This window comes from Ovis aries, unplaced genomic scaffold, assembly GCF_016772045.2.
Source record: "Ovis aries strain OAR_USU_Benz2616 breed Rambouillet unplaced genomic scaffold, ARS-UI_Ramb_v3.0 scaffold_83, whole genome shotgun sequence".
NCBI lineage: Eukaryota > Metazoa > Chordata > Mammalia > Artiodactyla > Bovidae > Ovis > Ovis aries.
Genome location: NW_024599826.1, coordinates 1,409,239 through 1,415,238, shown reverse-complemented (window position 1 = coordinate 1,415,238; position 6,000 = coordinate 1,409,239).

The window sequence follows — 6,000 nt, the reverse complement described above, 5'->3', positions numbered from 1 at the left end:
CCAAGGAAATGGGGCTCCATCTCCCTTCGACTGTCTGTCTAAGGGTATGATTCTTACCCTGGGAACTGCAGTTCACCTGCATATCTCATTCTCTCCGTGCCCATCTCCATATCATAGATGCTCTGAACTGGATGTAAATAGCCAAGACAACCACAGTTTCTTCCCCCATCAGCTCTCAATATTAAGGAAAGGGTATATCCTAGATACAACAAGCTAAGAATATCACGACCTTGAGTTTCCCTTCCCTTGGTTGCTTTAAAGGTTGAATAAAGTTTCATGCCAGGAGGGGGAAACTGAGAAGACCAGAGGCTCCTATTTACTCCAGTGTCCACTCATAGAGTAGAGGTGTCACTCCAGCACAAGCAGGTTGCTGTCCCTGCCCCCAGCCTTCGTACCTGTGCTGAGGTTCTAACCAAGGTAAGATGCAGGACTTAAGGACTACGGAGTGCACAGTTCTGCCTGAAAGCCTGGACTTTGCTTGGAACAGAGCATGGAGAAGTTCATGCCTACGCCAGGGAAAGAGGTGTCTGAGAAAGGCTCTCCTGGGGTTGCATTCATGCCTGGTGATCTGGAAGGCTGGGATAATCAGAGCAGAAAGAGTAGAAAGCATTCACAACAAATTCATGAGAAGAGGGCAGAAGTCTTACTATCTTAAGGGATCTAAGCACAACCTTTGATCAAATGTAGGATGTATAGTAAGTTATTTTGATTCAAGGAGGGACTTCCCAGGTGGCTCAGTGGTAAAGGCTCCACTTGCCAATGCCAGAGACACAAGTTCGATCCCTGGGTTGGGAAGATCCCCTGGAGAAGGAAATGGCAACCCACTCCAATAGTTTTGCCTGGAAAATCTCATGGACAGGCAAATCTGGCAGGCTACGGTCCATGAGATCACAAAGAGTTGGACATGACTGAATAACTAAACACTGGCTCAAAGATGACTTTAAGGAAGCCAGGTTCCGAAATAAAACTGGGATCTTCCTTGAAGGTTCAGTGGCTGAGACTCCACACTCCCAATAAAGGGGGTCTGGGTTCAATCCCTGGTCAGGGAGCTAGATCCCAGATGCCACATGAAGACCCAGTGTAGAGAGATAAATAAATATTAAAAATAAAAACACACATTTCAAAAACAACTGAACTTATTGCTGATGGTCCAGAAAGCCATAAAGCCCAAAGCTGAACACTCTCTGAAACACCCAGACTCCTGAACTATTAGTTCAGGGAACTTCTAAACTGTTAGACTTTGGCTGAATGCAAGCAAAGGTAAACTCCCTGAGCTGTGAAAGACATCTCCAAATCCCCTAGAGATTTAATAAGGCTGAAAATCTTACTGGCTTGGATGGCTTAAGCACAACCTTGTTGTATAAGCATAAATGGTTTACACTGAACCCAGGTGACTCCTCGGAAGCCATGTAAGAATTAAAGATTTTAAAATTTAAAAAATAAAAAACTAAAATTAAAAATAAAAAAAATAAAAAAATAAAACAAATTAAAATTAAAAAAAAAAAAAACAAAGGGAAAAGATCTGAAGTGACACTGCTCAACTATTCAAATCTGCATAAAAATCCAAAGAGATCTGGTAAAGGTAATAACACAAAAAGCACAATTACCTACCTAGTTTCCTTTTTCAATAAAATATGCATAAATATATTCCCAATATACAGTTTTTAGGAAATAAATCACATAAAACAATATTTGCAAAATTACATTGTTTGGATTTTAGACATATAGGAATATTAATATACTTGATAATAACAGCACAGAAAGGATTGAATGGGATGAAGCTATGTTGTAACAAGGAAATAGCAACAGATGGTAACTCAAATCCGCAGGGGTAAATAAAGAGAACTGCAGATGATACATAAGAAGGTTAATCTTTGTTTCAAAAGAACTCTATAAATATTGTTGAGTCCTCCTTTGTTCTCTTAGCCTCTTTAAAACGCGTGATTATATAAAACAATACTTAAACAGCATATTTTGGGTGTTTTTAACATATATAAGATTCATATGTATTATTATAATAATGACACAGGAAAAGGGAAGACAACGGACCTCTGCATAAGTAATGTTTCTACATCTTACTGGAGTTAGTGTGAATTTGAAGTAGATGCTGATGTGGTGTATATTATAAGGTCTAGAACAATTGTTAAGAAAATAACTTAAAACTTAGCTAAAATTTATTAAAGGGCTTAAAGTAGTGTACAAAATAGTACTCACTTAATGCAAAAGAAGGTGGTAAAGGAAGAACAGAGTTTCAAAATAGTCATGAGACGTAAAGGCATCCTTTGTAGCTCAGTTGGGAAAGAATCTGCCTGCAATGAAGGAGACCCAGGTTTGATTCCTGGGCCAGGAAGATCCCCTGGAATAGGAAATAGCAACCCACTCCAGTATTCTTGCCTGGAGAATCCCATGGATGGAGGAGCCTGGCGGGCTACAGTCCACGGAGTTGCAAAGAGTCGGACACGACTGAGTGACCACTTTCATACTGTACTGGTGTTTTTCTTTCTGGATCACTTCACTCTGTATAATCGGCTCCAGTTTCATCCACCTCATTAGAACTGATTCAAATGTATTCTTTTTAATGGCTGAGTAATACTCCGTTGTGTATATGTACCACAGCTTTCTTATCCATTCATCTGCTGATGGACATCTAGGTTGCTTCCATGTCCTGGCTATTATAAACAGTGCTGCAATGAACACTGGGGTACACGTGTCCTTTTCAATTCTGGTTTCCTTGGTGTGTATGCCTAGCAGTGGGATTGCTGGGTCATAAGGCAGTCCTAAATGCAGTTTTTTAAGGAATCTCCACACTGTTCTCCATAGTGGCTATACTAGTTTGCATTCCCACCAACAGTGTAAGAGGGTTCCTTTTCTCCATACCCTCTCCAGCATTTATTGCTTGTAGACTTTTGGATCGCAGCCATTCTGACTGGCATGAGACGGTACCTTATTGTGGTTTTGATTTGCATTTCTCTGATAATGGGGATCACAATAAACTGTGGGAAATTCTGAAAGAGATGGGAATACCAGACCACCTGACCTGCCTCTTGAGAAATCTGTATGCAGGTCAAGAAGCAACAGTTAGAACTGGACATGGAACAACAGACTGGTTTCAAATAGGAAAAGGAGTATGTCAAGGCTGTATATTGTCACCCTGCTTCTTTAACTTCTATGCAGAGTACATCATGAGAAACGCTGGACTGAAAGAGACACAAGCTGGAATCAAGATTGCCGGAAGAAATGTCAAGAACCTCAGATATGCAGATGACACCACCCTTATGGCAGAAAGTGAAAAGGAACTAAAAAGCCTCTTGAGGAAAGTGGAAGTGGAGAGTGAAAAAGTTGGCCTAAAGCTCAACATTCAGAAAACGAAGATCATGGCATCTGGTCCCATCACTTCATGGGAAATAGATGGGGAAACAGTGGAAACAGTGTCAGACTTTATTTTTTGGGGCTCCAAAATCACTGCACATGGTGATTGCAGCCATGAAATTAAAAGAATTAAAAGACACTTACTCCTTGGAAGAAAAGTTATGACCAACCTAGATAGCATATTCAAAAGCACAGACATTACTTTGCCGACTAAGCTATGGTTTTTCCTGTGGTCATGTATGGATGTGAGAGTTGGACTGTGAAGAAAGCTGAGCGCCAAAGAATTGATGCTTTTGAACTGTGGTGTTGGAGAAGATTCTTGAGAGTCCCTTGGACTGCAAGGAGATGCAACCAGTCCATTGTGAAGGAGATCAGCCCTGGGATTTCTTTGGAAGGAATGATGCTAAAGCTGAAACTCCAGTACTTTGGCCACCTCATGTGAAGAGTTGACTCATTGGAAAGGATTCTGATGCTGGGAGGGATTGGGGGCAGGAGGAAAAGGGGACGACAGGATGAGATGGCTGGATGGCATCACTGACTTGATGGACGTGAGTCTGAGTGAACTCTGGGAGTTGGTGATGGACAGGGAGGCCTGGGGGGTCACAAAGATTCAGACACAACTGAGCGACTGAACTGAACTGAACTGATAATGAGTGATGCTGAGAATCTTTTCATGTGTTTGTTAGCTATCTGTATGTCTTCTTTGGAGAAATGTCTGTTTAGTTCTTTGGCCCACTTTTTGATTGGGTCGCTTGTTTTTCTGGAATTGAGTTGCAGGAGTTGTTTACATATTTTTGAGATTAATTCTTTGTCTGTTGCTTCATTTTCTATTATTTTCTCCCATTCTGAAGGGTGTCTTTTCACCTTGCTTATAGTTTCCTTTGTTGTGCGGAAGCTTTTAATTTTAATTAGGTCCTATGTGTTTATTTTTGCTTTTATTTCCAATATTCTGGGAGGTGGATCATAGAGGATCCTGCTGTAGTTTATGTCAGAGAATATTTTGCCTGTGTTTTCCTCTAGGAGTTTTGTAGTTTCTGGTCTAAAGATTGTAACGATAACCCTGTATGCTAGATAGCAAAAGAGACACAGATGTATAGAACAGTCTTTTGGACTCTGTGGGAGAGGGCGAGGGTGGGGTGATAAGTGAGAATGGCATTGAAACATGTAAATTATCACATGTGAAATGAATCGCCAGTCTAGGTTCGATGCATGATACAGGGTACTAGGGGCTGGTGCACTGGGATGACCAGAGGGATGGGATGGGGAGGGAAGTGGGAGGGGGGTTCAGGATGGGGAAAGTGTATATACCCGTGGCAGATTCATGTCAATGTATGGCAAAACCAACACAATATTGTAAAGTAAAAAAATAAATAAAACTGAGATATAAAAATAAATAAAGAAAGAATAACCCAGCTAACTCTCAGATTCTCCGAGATTCAGAGAATGTCATTGCCAAAATAAGTTTTGAGCCCAAACCTGTCATTGAACAGGGGAGGAAATTTTCTAAAGAGAGATGACCTTCCCAGAGTTGAGCAACAGTTACATTTTGTTAGAGCTAGGATTAACCCCAAGTGTTTTAGCTTCTAGTTTAGTGCTTTGAATTGTGCGTGAAGACTTATAAATAATACTTTCTGTTTATATCTCAACTAACAAACTTTTGAGCACAGAGTCCTATAGATTAGATGTCCAAGTTGTCTTATTCAACTTTGGCTTACATTTTTTTCCAAAATACTTTCACCTTGTGAAATTACCTTAAGTGATTTTTCTGGTTTTGGACTTATACTTGCAGGCTTACACCTACAAAAGGAAAAAAATTCTCTGTATATTGAAATAAAAACTTGCTGAGACTAGATATATATATCATCTATATATAATCTAATATGTATATGTTATGTATACGTTTTACTGATAAATGCTCCTACAGCACTAGCAATAATATATCATGTGCAAATTAGTGTCTGAATTAATGTTGTGTAGCTAGAGCTAGAGAAAAGGATTCTATTTTATTACATAATAAAATGTTTTTAATTGTTGAACTAGAACAGCTTTATTACATACCATTACTTTCGGCAACAACACCAACCTTTTCATTGATCAAAAAATGTCATCATTCACAGAAAGCCTGAAAATAAACTCGAGAATAATACTCCTAAAAGGGTGGAAGAAACGGAACTGAAGTGACACAAGTATGGTTTTGAATACCAAGTGGGACATAATTAAGGAGCAGGTTTATAGCAGAGCTCACACACATTTGGCTTTTTGAAGTCCATTGTTTATACAAGAACTGTGAAGTATTAGCTTGTGTTTTTATTTTAATTCAGAAATGAGAGTTTCTATAAAATACAACTTTCAACGAAATAAAGTGAGTCTCATTCTTTCTCTCTCGGTGCTTTAATTAAAGACACTTTTTGATGCTGTGCATTAAGTCTCATTTTAGATTTGACATCAAGGAAATATCCTATGTTAACATGTTGGTATTTTTACAGAAGTTTACATAATATACTTTATGCATACATGTATATATTAGCCATATTATATACATGCATATATATACACACACACATATGTGTATATATATATATACATGCATGATAAGAATGAATATTTTCAAGGGATGATTCATGATAATAA